Source organism: Chanos chanos, chromosome 15, assembly GCF_902362185.1.
Source record: "Chanos chanos chromosome 15, fChaCha1.1, whole genome shotgun sequence".
In the NCBI taxonomy this organism is placed as follows: Eukaryota; Metazoa; Chordata; class Actinopteri; order Gonorynchiformes; family Chanidae; genus Chanos; species Chanos chanos.
This window is the reverse complement of record NC_044509.1, coordinates 18,777,883-18,799,293: the sequence shown is the minus strand read 5'-3', so window position 1 is coordinate 18,799,293 and position 21,411 is coordinate 18,777,883.

Here is a 21,411-nt window from a genome sequence, read left to right as displayed (position 1 = left end):
CTTTCCTGCAGAAACATCCTCTCTCCTGTCCAGTGTTGATCGTGAGTACGTCAAACTGCCTCCTGGCTCTTGGAGATAGGCCAGTAACAATATTCCTGATAGAGATGCTCCATGAGGGTGCTATATTATGAATAAAGCTTGCTGAATGCCATTGTCTGACTTGTTTTTTGTTTGTTTTTTTGGGGGGGGGGTTTGGTCTTATTTCAAGTAGGTGATGGTCTCAAATCTACAACAGTATCCTTATTACAGAGCTTACAATAAGTTAAGTACTCCTGAATTGAAATAAAGAGGTTGAAAAGAACAGTAAAAAAAATGCTACACAGTAAAAAAGCTAAAAATGAGTTTTCCCCAGCTAACGTTAAGATCTCTTCTCTTAAAAATGCTTAAATACAAGTGAAATACTCTTGAATTTAAATGAAGAGGATGACAAGAACAGTAAAAAATACCACATTTGAGCAAAACAAGCTTAGTATGACCAAAACACCTCCTAATACCAGTTAAAAATGGCTCAGACCTTAGTTTTCCCCAGCTAACTTTTAAGATGTCTTATCTTAAAAATGTTTAACTAGAACACCATATTTCAAGAAATCTTAACAAGTGTATTTTCAGTAGATCCATTGGCAGATTTTTTCACTTATTATTTGCAAAAAGCACCTTGTATTAATTATTTTATTTCTTATTTTTGAAGGGCCATTTTTTGCAGCGTAGACAACTCTCCTCACTACTCACCGTTATATTTCTCTCTAAAAAATTGTAGTTAGGTTTTTAACTCCATTCTCCTCCCTCCAACAGGGAGGGAGTTTAGTTAACACACAAGACTCACTCTATTCATACCATTCACTCACTCATACAATTGCTGGCACATTCACCCTCACCAAATGTTGCTGTCCCGTAGGCTCCTTAGCGAGTACTAAGTTGCTGTCCTAAACACTCCTCTTAGCAAACCCAGTTCTAGACTGCCGTCCTAAATAGGCCCCTTAGCATGTCTAGTCTTAATAAATACACGAAGTCGCCGTCCCATAGGCTCCTTAGTGACCACTAGGCTGTCATCCTAAATAGGCCCCTTAGCTAGCCTAGATTTTAATCTATACCTTCCCTGCCCGTGCAGCCCACCCAGCCCAGTGGGAGCGGTATCCACAGGATGGTGTTCTTGTGTGCTGGTGTGTGAGTGGCGCTAATCACCGATAGAAGACTGGGCCCCATTTGAGGTCTGTTGGCCCCAGACCACACATCCGGCGTGCGTTGTCCCAAGGGGACTCACGAGGGGCTGGATACTTACCTAAGCAGACTAGTTGTTAATACCGCAAGGTTTCCCCAGTCCGGGAGGCAGGAACCATGCAATACGTCACCTGGGTGACGTATCTCCTGCGTGGGAGTCCACTTCCAGCGAATATCCTCCCTACCTGTTCCCGCACGGTATTCACCAAGCCAGAACCCTTCAGGAGGCTACCAAGCTTCTACTGGATTGGACTCCCAGGGGTCGACGTCATCCAGCAGGTTAGTTTCCTTATGATTCCACCTCACAAGCAAAAATTTCAGGAAACAACCAAGCTTCTACTGGAAGTACACCCAAACCAAAAGCAAACAGCTTCTTCAATATAGCAGTCCCTCAGCACATATAATGTAAGCAGCCTCTACTAAAACGACATAAGCCAGTTAGTTTCACACACTCAATTTCACAAACATATTACTGCATTGTTACAATTTAGATTCTTTAGAGGGTTAGCGTTACAAAAATCATATCAAAAACTATCCAGTGATAGTCAAGACAGTCATCAGGTAGGACTTCCTACCTTCTTTGCCTATCTTGCTGGACACCATCATTTCCTAATGACGCAGTCAGAAATTGACACCTTTGACCGAGATCAAAAATAATTGAGGATATTGTCTTACATTGGCACCTGGATTGATAAATGAACAAAGGTGAATACAAGGAGTTGTGTCTAACACCTGCGATGATAAAATACAAAAATTAATGAGAGTTTGTTAGAGAACACAAGGAATAAGTGAAGACGGTGTTTCATGCTATCGCCTATGATGATAAAGGATGAAAGGGCATACAAAGAATAAATGTAAGCATCATTACACACTTAATTATTACCTGCTTGGTCTCGACTAAGAATAAATGAGAATACTGTTGGAAATACAAAGGATAAATGACAACACTGTTTCATCTTATCTTTGCGGCTTTGGCTATATTCCAACACAGTCTTCTCATTTCCTCCAAAAAAGGCTCACACCATGTAACCTTGAATGTTTGACCAACAGCACTCTCTGCACAGAGACAAACTCAAATTACCTTGTCTATTCCTCCATTAACAGATCACATCTTTGTAAAAGAATTTCACACATTTGCTTTAATATAAATGACTGTATAGTAAAACAAAATGATTATGTTGATTAACTCACACAAAACTGGCTACATAGCTGTTACAGTGTTTTTTTCCAATATCACTTTCTTAGGTAGTTCCATTCAAGTTCTTCACTTCTCAAGGAGTTTATATCTCATTTCCTTGGGATCTTGCAGGTTATTCCACTGGGCCTATAAGCAGCAGCTCCCCAGTTCCATCCACAGCAGCCTACTACTCTCTCCTTACCAAACACAAAAAAGCCATCCTATTGTTCTCTTTTCCCTCCAAAATAAACTCCACCCCTTCCAGAGGAAGTCTCGTCCCCCTTGTGGCTGACAAAAAAAAAGAAAACAAAAGAAAACAAAGCAAAGACAGCAAAAAACCATAGAAAACCAACCTATGGAATCCCCATGGTTACATATGATATGTTCTTAGTTAATATAGGTTCCCCCAACCCTAATGATATTGTAATGAAAAAGCAACATCTGTCATTCGTAATCATGATAATGTCATGCTTTGGACATTATACGCATAGTGTATTAAATTTTCTGGTATCAGCATACTGTAATACATATTCTGCTTTTTCAAAATTCAGAATCATGATACTGTAATGGAAAACATCCATGTGTCACTTCAGAATCATGATAATAAGCTGTATATGTTGTGTTATCAATATATTGTACTTAATGTTTTATTTATAGTTACAAAATCATGATATTACGGTACAAAATGTACATATATGTTATTCATAATCACAAAATTGTGTACACGACAAAGTCTATCTCGTGATCTGATTAAACATGTCTCCATCTACAGTGACGAACAGTGTAAAGAGAGTACCTCTCAGCACAATTACCGCTACTTATGCTAACGACGAAAACGCATTAGCACCAAGAAAGAAGAAGAGATCTGAGAGTTTAATTCATTTTCTTCAGAATGAGAAGGAAAAGTTGGAATACGAATGGCCGTTGTCTGACGGACGTGTTGGCGGATATGTGTTTGACAAAGTCGCACGTTCGGTGAAGCTGTACACTATCGAATCTGGGGGAACGTTTACGGAGGACGTGACACACATATCATTCCCTGCTAAAGACTGGCGTTTGTTTAGAAACAAAGTGTGGAGAGACCTTGAAGTCCCTGGTCTGGATCGTATCTACAGTGCGGTGTGGAATAGCGTAACACCAAACATAAGCTACTACATATTCGCTAATCGTCTTGAAAAAGATCCTAATGATTACATTTATATGTGTTGTAGCGAAATACACAGTTATGAAAGGGGTTGAACATATAGATATTGAGAGGATCATGCGCGGCCTGAAAGTTATATTTCTTTGGAAGGACATGACTGCTCTACACGCTGTTTTCAAGAAGATAGACGGATTGTTTAAATGGTGCGAGGCCTTGGACAGATACCAAGACATCAAAGTAAATCTTTTTCAGGCTTGGGAGTCCGACATCGAGTGTGACTGTGGGGTGGTCCATTCGGAATCACCACCCATTCTCTACAAACATTAAAAAGGTCGGCGCGCCCCAGACGGTCACCATCTCAAACACTTGACACGTGGACTAAACATGTCGCTGGTAAACGACGCCGCAATACCTGAAGACAACAACTGGCTTTACACAATTTGCGAGAATCTAGGGAAGACGTATCGGACTTACTTACCGATGGCCGAGACTACGGAAACACTTAATCGCGTTGTCTTCTCCACAGGACGTGGAGACTATGTCCACACAATCACCCTCTGTCAAGGACGTGGATGGGTGTATTCCCCCGCATTCAACACAATACACTGACGCATTTACAATATGTTTTTCACAAGTCCAAACTCTGGAGTATTACTGATGTCATAATAATCCATGATTTCCCACATGTATACTTATTTCCATGTAGCACAATCTACCTTACAGAAACTACATATTGAACTTTCTCTGTTCCAAAGAAGGCTTTCATCTTTTCTTTTGCATACCGGTAGCTACCATAAATTCACAAATAGTGGCTGGAGCCTTTATTTATCTCAAATGAAGAAAAAACCCGATGCTATTGCATCAGTTTGTGTGCAATGAACAATAAAGTTTAGCAGACCGCACCAAAGCGGATGTTTCATGAGCATTCAAACTGCAGAATTTTCGCAGATCATTTTAATGTACTAGTATTACCTGAATTTAGAGAGAGAACGAAGAACACAATTATCGACAGGTTTAAAACCATCCGTGGTCATAGCAAATGATTCAATTGTTTGTAAAGAACAGTAATTCAATCACAAAATGGAATTGGTAATCATTTACTATATTACTGTACCTACGCCATCTAAAATCAGACATTTTTTCCCTTCCGTGACCAAGCACTGTTAAGACATGCTGTTATATGAAGTAACTCATAGAAATAATGAAATAACACATAGGAAATGGGAAGAAGGTTTTGGCAGTGATGTACCTGAATACTAATAATGGGCTATTAACACACAGTCCTACAGCACCCACAGACCATGTGAGTTGAGCACTATCGGTATGGTATTTCTGTTAAAAAGGCAAAGTAATAGCAACGGAGAGGTGAGAGTAATTACCGTATGTTGTTGTACCGAAGTAAATAATGTGGAAATATGATGAATTTACCACCTGAGTCTGTAATTTTTTTTTAACCCGGCCTGTATTTGGGACCAACCTTTACTTGCCCATCTTTACAGCTATTATTTGAGACCCGGCTTTAATTTACATTAAACATGTTTTGCAAGTTGGTAACCGTTGGTTCTCAAGATCATTGGTTACATCATATCTCGTCTCTTTTCCTTTATGCTGGTGATGAGAGTGGTACGTTGAAATATGAGCTCTGGTCATTGCCATATTAAAATGTCTTAATTATCTTATAATCATTGTGTAACTGTATAAATATCGTCATGAACATTTATGCATTACGCTAAGTGGAGATCAGGCTATGTAAAGTGTTTGTCTTGCTTCATTTATTCAACATATTAATGCTAGCTACTTGAAATGCCTTGATAGTTAATGGAACGTGAAATGGCCGTTGCGAGAGGGTTAGACAATACAGCGAGGGAGTTCTGTTTGTATACACAGGAGCTGGAGACGTGTTACATTATTGTACTGCATGCTGACAACCTACTTATGCTGTTTTATTGCTAGGTACGTTAAATCCAAACATTAGACCCAAATCTCTGAAATGGGTGGCCTTGAGAACTAACATAAGCTTTTCAAATAACAATGTTCTCAGACAATTATACAGCAATCAGATCACATCTCTTCCTCCTGATCTGTTCTTCCGATACAGGCACCTGGAGCTACTATGAGTCACATTTCTTTCTTTTTTCCTCTGTTTTCATTCTTTACTCACTCTCTCTCTCTCTCTCTCTCTCTCTCTCTCTCCCCTTGTCCTTCCATAGTCCTTTTCTCTTTATTTCTCTTAAACTGTCTAGAATGTTTCTTCTCCTGTCTCCTTACCCCAGAGGAGGTTATAGGGAAAAGATCTGAAAAATCTTTTTAATTTTCTTTTTCTGTTTAGGTTGTTGATCAGTGCAGCCATATTTTGTTCATGCTTAATGAGATCATTTAAGGCGAGTAAGGAAATGATACTGTCATAAAACCAGAGGAGACTGAATACAACCCAGATAGCAAGACGACATTGAAAAAATATTGATTTTCCATCTGAATCATCATTATGGTTGAAATTGAAATCTCAGTGCTAAATAAATGTTGGATCACCATTACAATACCGATGAAACCCGACAGTAATGTTGATGACCGTGACGTTGGAATAACATTGATTTATAGTTGTCCTGATTATAAATGATTGAGCATCGATTTGTAGTTGACCGGGTAACGACAATGATGTTGAAAAGTCATCGATATATAGTTGTCCGGGAAATGATGATATGACATTGAGAAGCCATCGATTTATGGTTGACCAATATGATCGAGAAGTCATTGAGTTATAGTTGACCGGGAGACCATCTTGTGGAAGACCAACGGCAGCTCACACATCTCATTTGTGAATCCATATCAGGTAAGCATGCATTTATTTATCTAATGTTTGAATGAATTGTACCAAATTGAATATTCGTAAACGTTTATAGCTTATTTACATTGTCTAACATTATATGCCGTCATACATTCATGCCTGTCACAATGGTCATTATTATAATTTAGACACCTTTAAATGTCATTGAAACGTTAGCATCTGTTGCCAGATTTAGGCATCACAGACCAAGTTCACTCTACAGTTTTACAAATACCTACACTAAGTTAGTTTAGTCAGTTAGCTAACCTTGGTTTACTGTGGGTTTTTTGTGGTAGCTATAAATTAAATAAAATATTTGGGATGTTTTACTGTCAAAGTTGTCAAGACTGAGAGATGCAGATGCGTTAAATTAGCTCACTAACGCAACTGATAACTTAGCATTTCATGTTAGTATTAGATGACAGGATAGCGTTGGCTAGGACGAATTGAGGGGAAGAGAGAGGCATGCATATATTTCGGAGACAACTCAAAATCTGATCAAAGATAAAATACACGCTATTTTCATGAATTACAGTCCTCAGTGCAGGATTCTTTCTTCCGACGACAAAGTTAGCATTTTGCTTTTATGCTAGCAAAATTATCCTACTAAGTAAGTGATGGAGCTCGGATATTGTGCTATGAAGTCATTATAAAATGGTATCGATCACTTATTATTGACACTGTTGTATTATTTTGGTAATTGCACACTTTTACAGTCACTGAAATTGCTGACTTTATTTTTTTACTCCTCTGTTTTCTGTTTTAGATACCCTGACTTCAGACCAGGTGGGTGGGGATGGAAGACAGCGCAGAAGTGAAGTCGCAAAGAATTAAAATAAACTTGTTTTAATAAACTTGTTTTTTAACTGATGTAAAGTTGTCCATTGTCATTTACATATAGATCAAACCTAAGGTTTAATAATATAGGGCTATAAATATATTTAATAACATCCTGGCTGTAGATAAAGCAGAACATATTTTTTCACAGTATTTTAAGTAGTAATAGTAATTTGCTATGGTTTAATTTCGGTTGAAATACCATTGAAGTCCTGATCATCTTTAGTTATGATTTCAACATTGTCTCAATATAAACCGAGGGTGCAAAAGTGATGAAGAATCAACATCGGAGTTCGACATTGATTCAATGAATTTAACGTTGACAGCGGAATGTTGATTTAACATCATTTCAATGATTGTTTGCTATCTGGGAAGTGCAGGCAATACTTTTATTCCTAGTTTTGATCCAAGTGTTTAGTCATTAAACAGGCAGAGTGTGGCACACAATACAGTGGTGACTGACGGCCAGGCAAAATCAAAGTCAAGGGCAAGCTAAGGTCTTAGCATTGGAAGGCTAAACAGAGAGGACAAGGCTAAACAGAGGAACAAGGAAAACAACGCAACGATGAAACACAGAACAGGGTTCAGTACAGGCAGCTAATGTGAGACTTCCCTTTCCCCAGTTAAAATTTAGCCACGCTGTGTTTGTCTGCTGTCTTCTGGGTTATCTGTACACAAGCTACGTGTTACGGATGATGCTTAGGGCCCAACTGGGTGATGTTTAAAGATGTCTGGGGATATTAAAGGTGAAATGAGGGGAAAAGAAATGTGTTTTATCAGTCACTCTTACCTATATGAGCCAGGGGCGGGGCAGATGATTGGGGCAGTGGTGGGCAAAGCGAAGATTCATGAAACACTGAAGTGTTCGAAGCACTTGTGCCGGAAAATTTGAAACAGTTTTGAAACAATCCGACACCCGTCTCTATGGTGACACCTGCTGGCCACTTTTGCAATTGTCACATCTTGATAACGCTGCTCTGTGAAATTGTTTAACAAGGATGGCAATTTTCTGAATACGTATTGGAAAAGTAATCCCTCAAAGCATTTTACACTGTAGCTTTCTTGTGTTACGGAATTCAGATTTAAGAAACTAATAAAATTATTGAAGTCAATCTCAATTTCTGAGAATAAATTTAAAGATAAGAAAAAACAGTATCTTTACCTGTTTAATGCCTCAGCGTTGAGTGCAATGCACAAAGTTCAGCACTAGAAGTCCGTGAATATTCTCAGTCATCCAGGTCATGGTTATCCAAGAAAGGTTAAGTCAAGGGCAGCTGGACATGGTAGTAGATTCTTTTTCAGTTCAGTTCAGAGCTGAAGAAGCCTCTTGGATGAGAGGTGAAACGTCTTCAAGAATCTACAACCAAATCCAGTTGGCCTTGACTTAATTTTTTGGATGTTTAGCACTAGAATTTGGGGTTTCCAAATCAAAATGATCCCACACCAGACATCTTACATTGATTTTCCATCTTAATCTAGTCTATCAAACTATCACTCTCTATATATTAATGTAACTATATCTATCCCAACTATTGGTCACTATCTGTCTCTCACCAGCCGATCAATCAATATGTATCCTTCACTAAATTGCACTGTCAATCGCTATGTCCGTCTCTCTCAAAATCTCTCTCCTCTCACAAAAACCCTCAAAGTTGGCATGTGTTTGCTTGACTTTTAAGCATTCTGGGAGTTTGCGGTTCAGACAGATGTGTGACCAGGTTTGTTCCTGACACAGTCAATGAAACATAAGAACGGCAGGTACGCCAACTGTCGAAACAAAGTTTCGAAACACATACTGAGACGTACCGAACCCTCACTTAGCCCTTGTCACATGGCAGGGGTGTTTTGAACCACATTTCGGAGCAGTGTTTCGAAACATCTGTCCTACCATGTCTGTCCTTTGGACGCTCGGCACAGCGTCGAAACGTCAGTATCAAGCATCCCACCCCTATTGAGAACTCAGCCATGGTAGGATCTCTGTGTGATGAGTGTAGTAACTGTTGTATGTACATGAAATTTGAGTACTTGATGTTTCTCTTTGTTTTGCCTTTTTTGCCAACATTTTGCACCATTTTTGCATTGTTGGGGTGTTTTAGGTAGCACTGTAAATAAACGTCATTGCATTAAAGTGCTATTGCAGTGGAGCCAATTTTTTACTATCACCCAAGAATCCCCTCACTCCCCTGCACCCTCACAAAATGGGCTGAACCTCAAATAAGAGATCCCACTCTGAATTTCTCAGTGCTCAACACAGTGTAAAGAACAACGTATTAAAAAATGAACCCAATTGAAAAAGGTATTTTTCAGATATTTATATTTGTATTTTTATGAATAGTAATTCATGTATTTCTGCAAATATAGAAAATCGAAATAGCAGCCATATTTTACAGCACACTGTAAGGGTTAAACTGACATCAAGATTGTATCTTCACTATGTTTAAATTAGAGTAACATGTAGAGTAACACTCTTTTTAGAAGCATGTATACCCTCCAAAAAGGTCAAAAATGCCAAATTTGACCTCACAAGAAACATTAATGGTTTCATTTCCAATAAATCTGAAACATCACGGACATAAGTACACACTGTTTATGCTCAGAGACACCTACAGCTGAGCAGAGGAGGACCAGGAGAAGCTTTAGAGGGCATGGTGCAAACTTTCACTGAATGTCTTCAAAGAGGGAGTTCATTCAGTGGATGGAGGAACAGGAAGCGTCAAGTGAGAGGAGAGAGGAGAGAAGGAGACCGGAGGAGAGGGAGCGTGAGATGCAGCTCTTCAGAATGCTGGAGCAGATACTGATGGGGCAGCCTGTTGCATACTCCCAGAATGGTACTAGCACATATGCAGCTTTCCTAAGTCCTGTTGATTGCCTCTTCGTTATTTTATCACAAATCAATTAAACTAACCAACAAATCAGACTAACCCTGCTTAATGTCAACACTTAATTGCCTGTATCACCAGTCAGTTCCTGCTTAATCTCAACACTTTAGCCTTCTTGTATCAAAAATAAGTTTCTAATATTTCATTGCTAGTACAAGATGGCGCCAGTGACGATGGCCGCTGTTGCTTGGCGTCCTCCTCAGCTTTGCTTTTTTTCTTATTCTTTTAGTGTTACTTTCTAGTCTTTTCACCACCTGTCGTGCGCTAATTACATACGGTAGACAGACTCTGCTGGACATCAGTCAAAACCCACAATCTAGCTCGTTACCATCGGACTCTCCTTCTGTTGAATTTAATTTACCTTGGTTACCTGGGCATAAGCGTTGCCGCCGGAGGAGAAGGGGGGAAAGAGCCGGAGTCCTGGTAAGGCTGAGGAACAGACAACACCGTTCCCCGCTCCCTAGCGTACTCCTTGCAAATGTTCAATCCTTGGACAATAAACTGGATGAGCTAAGGAGCAGACTGACCTTCCATCGGGACATAAAAGACTGCAACGTCTTTGTCTTCACAGGGACTTGGCTGGATCCCTCAGTCCCTGACTCAGCCATCCTACCTGCGGGTCTCTCCATTTATCGCCGGGACAGGACAATGGAGTGGGGTAAAGGGAAGGGCGGTGGTGTTTGTATCATGGTCAACAATCGGTAGTGTGTGGATGTACAGACAATATCGACGGGATGCTCTCCTGATCTCGAGTACCTCATGAACAAATGCAGACCCTTTTATCTGCCCAGGGAGTTTATACCCCCCCCCACACGCCAACACCTCTCGGGCGCTGGATGCACTGTATGGAGTTATTCAGGAGCAAGAAACCCGGCAACCAGAGGCTGCTTTCATAGTGGCTGGTGACTTGAACAAAGCCAGTCTGAAAAGAACTCTGCCGAAATATCACCAACACGTGAAATTTCCAACGCGTGGTATAAACATCTTGGATCATGCTTACTCTTCGTTCAGTCAAGCCTACAAAGCCCTCCCTCGCCCAGCCTTCGGCAAATCAGATCACGCCTTGGTCCTGCTGCTGCCAGCCTATAGGCAGAAACTGAAGTGTGAGCAGCCCATGACGCGCACAGTGCAACGTTGGACAGACCAATCAGACGCGGTCCCGGGGCACTGCTTCCACACCATAGACTGGGATGTTTTCCGGATTGCATCTAACAACAATATCAACAAGTACACTAAGCACATAACAGGCTACATAAACAAATTCATTGACGATAGTTGTACCGCGGATAACTGTACGGACTTATCCCAATCAAAAACCGCAGGTTAACGGTGAAGTTTGTTCAGCGCTCAGAGCGCGAACAGCAGCCTTCTACTCCGAAGACCCAGATGAATACAGGAAAGCCTGGTACATGCTCAGGAAGACAATAAAAACGGCAAAATGTCAATACAGGGAAAAGGTGGAGACATGTTACAGTGGCCAACACCAAACACATGTGGAGTGAACTAAGAACCATCACAGACTTCAAAAGAGAGGGGAGCATGGGGAGGCGTCTGTTTCTCTTCCAGAGGAGCTGAACTCCTTCTATGCTCGCTTTGAGAACAACACCAAACCGGTCATACTGTTAGAACAGGACAACTGCCCACACAGCTATCTCAGGCAGACGTGTGTAAATCTTTCAGAAAAGTAAACACACGTAAAGCTCCTGGTCCTGACAATATCCCGGGCCGCGCTCTCAAAGCATGTGCATACGAACTGGCAGATGTCTTCACGAACATCTTCAACCTTTCCCTGCAACAGTCTGTAGTCCCCTTATGTTTCAAGAAGACCACCATCATTCCAGTCCTGAAGAAAACAAACGTGAGTTGCCTTAAGGACTACCGTGCTATTGGGCACGGTACTTCCATCGTGATGAAGTGTTTTGAACATATGGTCAAAACTCACATTACATCCACCCTGCCCACCACACTGGACCAACTCCAGTTTGCCTACAGGCCAAACAGGTCCACAGATGATGCAATAGCACTCGCACTGCACACCACACTTTCACACCTGGATTGGAAAAACACCTACGTGTGGATGCTGTTCATTGACTACAGCTCCGCCTTTAACACTGCAGTGCCATCCAGACTAGTCACGAAGCTCCAAGACCTGCACATCAGCCCCTCCCTGTGCAGCTGGATCATGGACTTCCTGACAGGCAGACCCCAGGCAGTAAGGATCAGCAGCGTCACCTCCTCCACATTAACACTCAGCACTGGTGCCCCCCAGGAATGCGTGCTCAGCCCTCTGCTGTTCTCCCTGTTCACCCACGACTGCACGGCCTCACAAAGCTCCAACACTGTCATCAAGTTCGCCGATGACACCACCATCATCGGCTGCATCACTGACGGTGGCGAGTCTGCTTACGGAGCTGAGGTGAGAGCCCTGACATCGTGGTGTCAGGACAGAAACCTCCTGCTCAACATCGGGGGTACAGCAGTGGAGAAGGTCAGCAGCTTCAGATTCCTGGGGATTAACATCAGCGAGGATCTAAGCTGGTCATTCCACACAAGAGTGGTCGTGAAAGCAGCAAGACAGCAGCTCTTCTTCCTCCGACGACTGAGAAGGTTCGGGATGGACCCCAGGATACTCACCAACTTCTACAGGTGTACCATAGAGAGTATCCTGACTGGCAGCATCACTGCCTGGTATGGCAGCTGCACCACTCACAACCGAAAAGCTCTGCAGAGGGTGGTCAGATCAAGTTTCAAGTTCAAGTTTAAGTTTATTTAGAGCCCAATATCACTGTTTACAGTCTCAAAGGGCTTTACATGCCCACAGGATTACAACAAAACAGAGCAGGGTGGCACCCCCTGACTTGATCCTCATAGCGGGCAAGAAAAAACTCCTCAAAAAACCCAGACGTTAGGGAAAAATAGGAGAAATCTTGAGAAGGACCACAAAGAGAGGAGACCCCTTCTAGGCCAGCCAGGCGTGCAGTAGGTGCCAGCCCAGAGGGCAATTTACAAAACAACAGAGTGATAATAAATGAGAACACAACTGGTAGGTAGTATGAGGAATGACACAACAGCATGGGGCTCAGTTGGGGTGGACGGCACAGCTGTAGCAGCGCAGGAGGACACGAAGCCGCAGCAGCCATCGGGATGACGGTGAAGAGGGATGGCATGGAGGGTGGGGGGGGGAGACACCTAAGAGAAAGTAGCCACATTCACACCAGACACTCATGCTCAAAACAGATGAGCCACAGCCATGCAGGAGATGAGGGAGGGAAGGAGAGCAATTGGAGTAGCGGCACTTAACAGATGAAATAAGAAAAGTAATTTTATAGATAATTTTGTATTGAAAGTTGCAAGAGTAGTAGCTGAGGAGGGCGCAGGAGGAGCAGGGCCACGTGGGGGAGCAGGGCCAGGGACAGCAGGGCACAAAGTCATTCAGCCGGTCAGGGGAAGGTGCCACATCCAGGAAGCAGGCGCAGACATCGACCACTCACACAAAGAGAAGAGAGCAGGTTAATGACAGCAACTGATCAGGTTAAGATAAGAGCAGAGGAGAGGAGAGGGAGGAGAGAGAGAAGATGAGAGGTATCTAAGCCGGCAGCTACTAAGCTAAACTATGCCAGGAGAGACTACAGCAGAGACTGAGCTATACCGGAAGATTAGTTTGAGACTATGCTATCATACGACACGGAGAATAAATGAGTCTTAAGTTTGGTTTTAAAGGTAGCAAGACAGTTTGCCTCTTTAATATCTATAGGTAGGCTGTTCCAGAGAAAGGGTGCGCGGTAGGCAAAGGCGCGATGGCCAGCAGACTTCTTTTTAACTTTTGGAACAACTAATAATTTAGCAGCCTGAGAGCGCAGGGTGCGGGGGGGGGGGGCGTAGAGTGTAATTAAATCAGAAAGATAGGCCGGTGCAAGCCCATGGAGAATTTTAAATGTTAATAGGAGGACTTTAAAATCAGCCCTCATGTGAACTGGGAGCCAGTGAAGGGAAGCCAGGACGGGAGTGATGTGATCGAACTTCCTAGTTCGGGTCAGGATTCTGGCAGCAGCATTCTGGACAAGCTGAAGACTTCTGGTGCTAGAGGCGGGCAAGCCAGAGTACAGAACGTTACAGTAGTCGAGGCGAGACGTGACAAATGCATGGACAATGGTTTCTGCATCAGCTAAACATAGTAGGGGCCTAATTTTGGCGATATTGCGGAGATGGTAAAAGGCCGTTTTGGTAGTGTTCTTGATATGAGTGACAAGCGAGAGACTAGAGTCAAAAATCACACCAAGGTTTTTAGCTGTAGAATTTTGCGAGAGAATGCAGTTGTCAAATTTTAATTTAAGATTACTAAAAAGATGCTTATGCACAGGGGGTCCAATGACTAGCATTTCTGTCTTACCTGCGTTAAGCATCAGGAAGTTTGAGGACATCCAATTTTTAATGGCACAGAGACACGCCTCAAGGTTAGCCAATTCAGAGCGGTCACTGTGCTTGATTGGTAAGTAGATCTGAGTATCATCAGCATAACAGTGGAAGTTAATGTCATAGCTACGAATAATGTCTCCAAGAGGGAGCATGTAGATAGAGAAAAGGAGAGGGCCAAGGACCGCCCCCTGAGGGACACCACAGTTAAGCTCTCGATACTCAGATGTCACATTATTGTAGTGGACACACTGCTTTCTCCCTGAGAGATAAGATTTTAACCAAGAGAGCGCCAGGCCACGGATGCCAATTTGATTTTCCAGGCGCTTTAACAATATGGTGTGATCGACTGTGTCGAATGCTGCACTCAGATCGAGAAGAATAAGTAATGAGGTATCACCAGCATCCATGGCTAGTAATACATCATTAGTCACTTTAGTTAATGCGGTTTCAGTGGAATGAAAACGCCTAAAGCCTGACTGAAACACTTCAAAGAGGCTGTTGGAGGACACATATGCGATGAGTTGCGCAGCGACAATTTTTTCGAGTATTTTAGAAAGAAACGGGAGATTAGAGATTGGTCTATAATTATTCAAGATTTCTGGGTCGAGGTTAGGTCTTTTAAGTAGGGGGCTAATCACGGCTGTTTTGAAAGCAGAGGGTAGAACGCCCGACTTAATTGACAAATTTAAAAGGTTGAGGATTGTAGGGCCGAGGATCGAGAAAAGTTCTACGTAAAGTTTAGGAGGTAGGGGATCGAGCAGGGAAGAGGCTGGTTTAGCGGAGTGCACCAGTTTGGAGAGCGCGTCTAGGGAGATTTGGGTTAAAGAGTGCACATCCTGATTAGGCTCTGGGGCAGCGATGGGGAGTATACCGGCGCATTGATTTTGTTGACTGTTTTTAATATCACAACGGATTAAGTCTATTTTTTGTGAGAAAAAATCGACAAAGCCGCATGCGGTAATAGAACTGGATTGAGGGGAGTGATTCTGGGTCAATTTTGATACTGTATCAAATAGAAATCTCGGGTTGTTTTTATTAAGATTAATTATTCTTGAGTAATAGGCAGATTTGGCCGTGGAGAGGGCGCATTTATAGGCTATTAAGCTATCATGCCAGGCGAGGCGGAAGACCTCCAGCTTAGTGGCGCGCCAGTTTCGTTCAAATCTTCTGCATGCTTGCTTCAATACACGTGTATCATTATTAAACCAGGGTGTTCTATGTTTACGCCTATTTTTTAGCGTTAATGGTGCTACCGTATCTAAAGCATTGCGGAGGGTACAGTTTATACTGTCTGTCAGATCGTTCAAAGACCCTTGTTGATCATTGAGAGAGCTGAGGGCAGCAGGAAGTAAGTTAGCAAGTGCGGCAGTGGTGGAAGCATTAATGCGGCGGCAGCATTAATGCGGCGGCAGCGACGAACCACGGTGGAGACTACAGGAGGAGAGGGGAGCGTGACCTGGAAGGTGACAAGAAAATGGTCAGATAAGGCAGTGGAATAGGGAGAAACAACCACATGAGAGACGGTTAGGCCGCGAGCTAGAATAAGATCTAAGGTGTTGCCATTGGAATGAGTGGGCTCGCAGACGTATTGGTTGAAGCCAAAAGTGTCTAAAATAGAAGTAAATGCTTTATTAAGAGAATCAGAGCTATCATTGATGTGGATATTAAAATCCCCCATTATAAGGATTTTATCCACCGTAGTTATAATGCTAGAGATCAATTCAGTGAAATCATCGAGAAATTGACTATAGGGCCCAGGGGGCCGATAGATCACTACTATGAGGAAGGGTGAGGTAGAGCAGGATTGTTTCAGAGAGAGCAGCTCAAAGGAGGTAAAATTTGGTGCATTAAAGATGCTAGGCGAGAATTCAGTGTTATAAATTAAGGCTACACCCCCACCTTTCTTCGCTGCTCGAGCAGCATGTGAAAAGGAATAATTGGGGGGTGAGGCTTCATTTAAAGAAAAATAAACATCTGGCTTCAACCAAGTTTCACACAAACCCATCATGTCAAGGCTAAGATCAGTAATAAGGTCGCTGACCAGCAAGGCCTTGTGGGAGAGTGATCTAATATTAATAAAACCGAACTTCAGGGTTGTTGGGCTTACAACGATCGAATCGGAAGAGGGGGTCAGTTGAATAGGAATTAAGTTATTGTGGGAAATAGGCTGTCTAAATCTAGGCCGACGTGGTCTGCGAGGGCGTGAGAGTACGCTAATAGCAAAAGCCAAATTGCTGCTGACAGAGGGATGACCATAGAGCGAGTTATGTTGAGCAACTAAGGCAGAATGAGGACCAGGCTCACAGAGGGAGCTAGTCTCTGCTGAAGCCCCTCCACTAAATGAATAACTAGTCAAATTAATCTTTGCCTTATGCTGGAGGAGAGGAGTCATTGGTTCATGGAACTCAGCAGCCTCTGAGGGGATTTCATTAGCAGGTTCTGTAATCACCTGCGACCTGGCCCGCTCTAGTGGAAGATGTCATAGCTGACTGAGACATCTATCTATGTTACCTGATAAAACAGCAGCGCCATGCCCATTAGGGTGCAGGCCGTCCGCTTTTAGCAAGCCAGGTCGACCCCAGAACGAGGGCCAGTTATCTACAAAATCAAATCCCTGATCTAAACAAAACTGCGCCAGCCAGCGATTCAGTTGCAGTAAATTTACTATATCTTTCGTCGTTACCCCTAGCTGGTAGAGGGCCAGAGACAATTAATCGATGCCGACACATCTTTCTGGCAAAGTCACAAGTCCTAGCTATGTTGACTTTTGTGACTTCAGATTGCCTCATTCTAATATCGTTGGTGCCGACATGAATAACGATATAGTCATAGCTAGTGTCTGTGTGGTGTGCCTTATCGATACGGCTATTCCTGTTTGCCAGCACCCTAAGGTTAGCTTCTATGTCGGGAGCTCTGGCCCCGGAGAGACAGGTAACAGTCGCTGGCGTTGCTAATCTAATCCCTCGGGTCACTGAGTCCCCTATAACTAAGGTACGGGGCTTGGGGCGGTCGTGGGAGGTGGAGGACCCGGGCCGGCAAGCAGGAGAAACAAGAGTAGCATAGCGATTCACCACCGGCAGCGGTTGTGAGTCGGGCCGTACGGATGACGGCTGGTGTCGGCGTCGGCGAGACCTCCTGCCACTCATGACCGTAACAAACTCCTTTTCCGCCGGCGAAACTGCACTAAAGGGAGAGACTGAGCCGCTAATCGGCTCAGAGGCTAAACTAATGCTATCTGGGGTGCCCGTCGTATCTATAGTAATAAAACTAGGGCTAGCGCTGCCTTGTTCTAGCTAACGGACACGTCTCTCTAGGAGAGACAACTTCTCTACGAGAGCGAGGCAGAGAGAGCAAGACATAGTGGCAGATAAAGAGAGGTAACGTAAACGTGAACTATCAACACACTATTGCTGTGCAAATAAGGTTAGCAAGAATGCTAGGCTGGTGTTAGCACGCTAGCAGCCAAACAGTAGAAAGAATGTGTTGATAGGTAACGTTAACGAAGCAGACACAGAGCGAGATTAAAACAAGCACACAATATTACAAGATTAGAAGCGCAGCACAACGTAAATGTTAGAGACAGACCGTAGAGCAGTGACGAATAATCAGCACAACAGCAGCAGCAGGCTTGCACGATTACAAGATTAGCGCAGCGCATCACCAGGACTGAGCTGCCAGCCATCCAAGACCTCTACAGCCAGCGCTGCAAGAGGAAGGCACAGCGGATCCTCGCTGACCCCAGCCATCCCAGCCAAAGTCATAGTCCTGCTATCTGGCAAACGGTACAGGAGCATCCGGACCCGTACCAGCAGGTTCAGAGACAGCTTTTCCCCCCAAGCAATCAGACTTGGACCTTTAGACTGAAAATGGTCTACATTACATTGCACTGCATACCCACTCAATATTGCACTGTTCATCAATCCGCTACTGTGTACACCACAACTGTCTATGCTGTTGCACATCTACTTTAAAACTGTTTCACTCAGGACTGCACATCCACTACACATTCTTATACTCCTATACTCTTATATATTATATTTTTATATTTCTACATTTCTCTTATATTTATTGCACATGTACATATATAAAAAAGGAATATATATCTCCTTATATTACCTTTATATTTACCTTTTATTGTTCTTTCATTATTATTATTTACCTGCTACATTTTGCAAGTTGAGCTGGCCCCGAGCCCACGAATTTCATTACTGATAATGATGTCCACATTGTTATCTAGTAAATGACAATAAAACTTGAAACTTATCAGTCAGATCAGTTTGTGCAACTCACTCAAGCTTATTCTCTCCGAACAATTTATCTACAACATTTCAAGTTTCAAGTTTATTTAGAGCCCAATATCACTGTTTACAGTCTCAAAGGGCTTTACAGGCCAAAACAGTCAAAATCAAAACAGGACAGCACCCCCTGACTTAATCCCTCATGGCGGGCAAGAAAAAACTCCCCAAAAACCCAAAAGGGAAATGGGAACATGGGAGAAATCTTGAGAAGGACTACAGAGAGAGGAGACCCCTCCTTGGCGAGACAGGTGTGCGACAGGTGCCAACCCAGCAGGCAGTTACGATTGCAAGAAAATTAGAGCATGAACAAAGGGGATGGCGATGCTGACAGGAGAGTTATATATATATATATATATATATATATATATATATATATATATATATATATATATATATATATATATTTTTTTTTTTTTTTTGTAGTTGTGGAATGCTTTTGTTTTGTGAAGTACATTGCCACTGATGCATATCATTACCCCATTAAAATTTCATTGAATGTGACCTTTGACCATGTTATTGAGTTTGTATTTTTGTATTAATTTTAAATTATTGTACTAGGAGTGTTGTTATGAAGTAGTTCTCAATATGCAGAAGATAAGAGATTGGGTAATGAGAAGTATGTTTATTCAATACAAATATTTGATGTCAACCACTTATCACTCATTCAGGGCAGGGAAATCAGTTGTAGTGTGTGTGCGCATGTGTGTGTGTAGGCTACGGCCTATCTGGCAGCTGCAAAATGCTGCACAAAGGCATTGTGCACTAGTGAGGCATCCTCAGCTGGGATCTCAAGGTGGAGACCTGAGTCCTGGACTGGATCCTCTCTCAGTGGCAGTTCAAAATTGAAGGGTTCTCCTGATGACTCACACAAGTTGTGGAGCACACAGCAGGCGATGACAATGTTCTTAAGCTTCTCCAAGCTGTTGTCATTTCTCTTCATTAGCATCCTCCACCTGCCCTTCAGTCTTCCGAAGGCATTCTCCACCACCATCCCTGCCCAGCTGAGATGATCAGTTCAAACCCTCTTCTCTCTTGTGAGTTGCCCATTATCACTGAAAGGCTTCATCAACCAGGGAAGCAGAGGGTAGGTGCTGTCACCCTATATGACCATGGGCACAGTGGTTCCTTCCACCTCACGTGGGTTTGGGGGGCACAGCTTTCCTGTCTGGCCTTGCTTGTAGATACAAGACTTCCCAAACACACGGCGTCATGGACACTCCCTGGGTATTTGAAGTTCACATTCATAAAGCGATACTGGTGATCAACTAGACCTTGGAGGACCATTGAATGGAACACCATCCTGTTGTAAAAGTCACTGGGATAGGGCTCTCATGCATGTATAGGAATGTGACTCCCATCAGCAGCACCAAAGCACTGTGGGAAACCCCACCTTGCTTCAAATCCACAGACCACCTCTGGAGCTGCTTTCCCATGTGGAGTCTGGATGAGGATCCTGTCCAAGACCTGAACAATGGCTTCACAAACCTTTATTGAAAATGTCAGAATAACATCTGTTAATATCTTGACTGAAATTATGGTTTGAACCATGGTTTAGTCGGTCCCCTCTCTGGAAGGTTAAGTGTTATTTTATACATAAAAGATTCCCACATTGATTTAAATTATAACAATTTGACTAGCTACCTGGTTTACAGTGCTTAGTTTCGGAGATGTATAAGCGGGAATTAGCCAGTAGTTTCGCTCCCTCTCACAGCTGGCTGCTTATCCGCTATACTTGGGCACCTACACACTGTGCGTGACCCGCTGGAGTGAAAGCAGCAGGCTGGTTGTACTAAGACTCGATCATACAAAGACGGGAGTCCATCCATGGAGGCCACTCTCAAATAATAATAACTGTTTCCTACCTAAGTGTGATCTCTTTGTTCTATGTTGTTCATCATGGTATGTGATTATTCTGTAACGTTGCAATCCTATCAATCATGACTTGAAGTGCTTAAGAGTTGAATCTTGTAGGATTTAGCCTAGTTTACCTCAGCACTGTTTTATTAATGATGCATGTTCATATGTGGATTGGTTGTGTCTTCATGCTACTTCATTAGAAGCACTAAACTTCTGTAAGCTGCTCTGGATAACAGCATCTGCTAAATGACAAAAATTAAAAGTGTAAATGTACCTGGTGTACAATGCTGCAGACAGTGGACACGCCCACACCAAACAGCTGTCTGACGGTTCTATGTTCAGCGTTGGTGGCTAAATACCACAAAGTTAGGGCAACTCTGCAGTTGACCTTGACTGCCTGGGGAAGAATTGTCTTTCTTCTCTATGTATGGCTGCAGATTTTTTGACTAGAAAATTAAATTTCTTCATTTTTCATTTTTGACATCCTGAAGTGTTTGATCCATTCTGCATCCGTAAATGTTTTGACAACGTATTGCTCCCACCGGTCACTTTTTGGTAGTGACCAAATCTGTCGGTTAGGTGGTGGTACTTCACCAGACACAACACCTATTAGACACAAAAACAGCAACATCTGCTTTGTTTGCCACTTGTCTTCTTTTCAGTCTTTCCTTTTTCCGCTGTTCTCTCTCTCTTTTTGATGATCAACACCGCTCTCACATAAAGCCATGCTAATGGCGACACTAACTGCGCTGCTTCCTGTT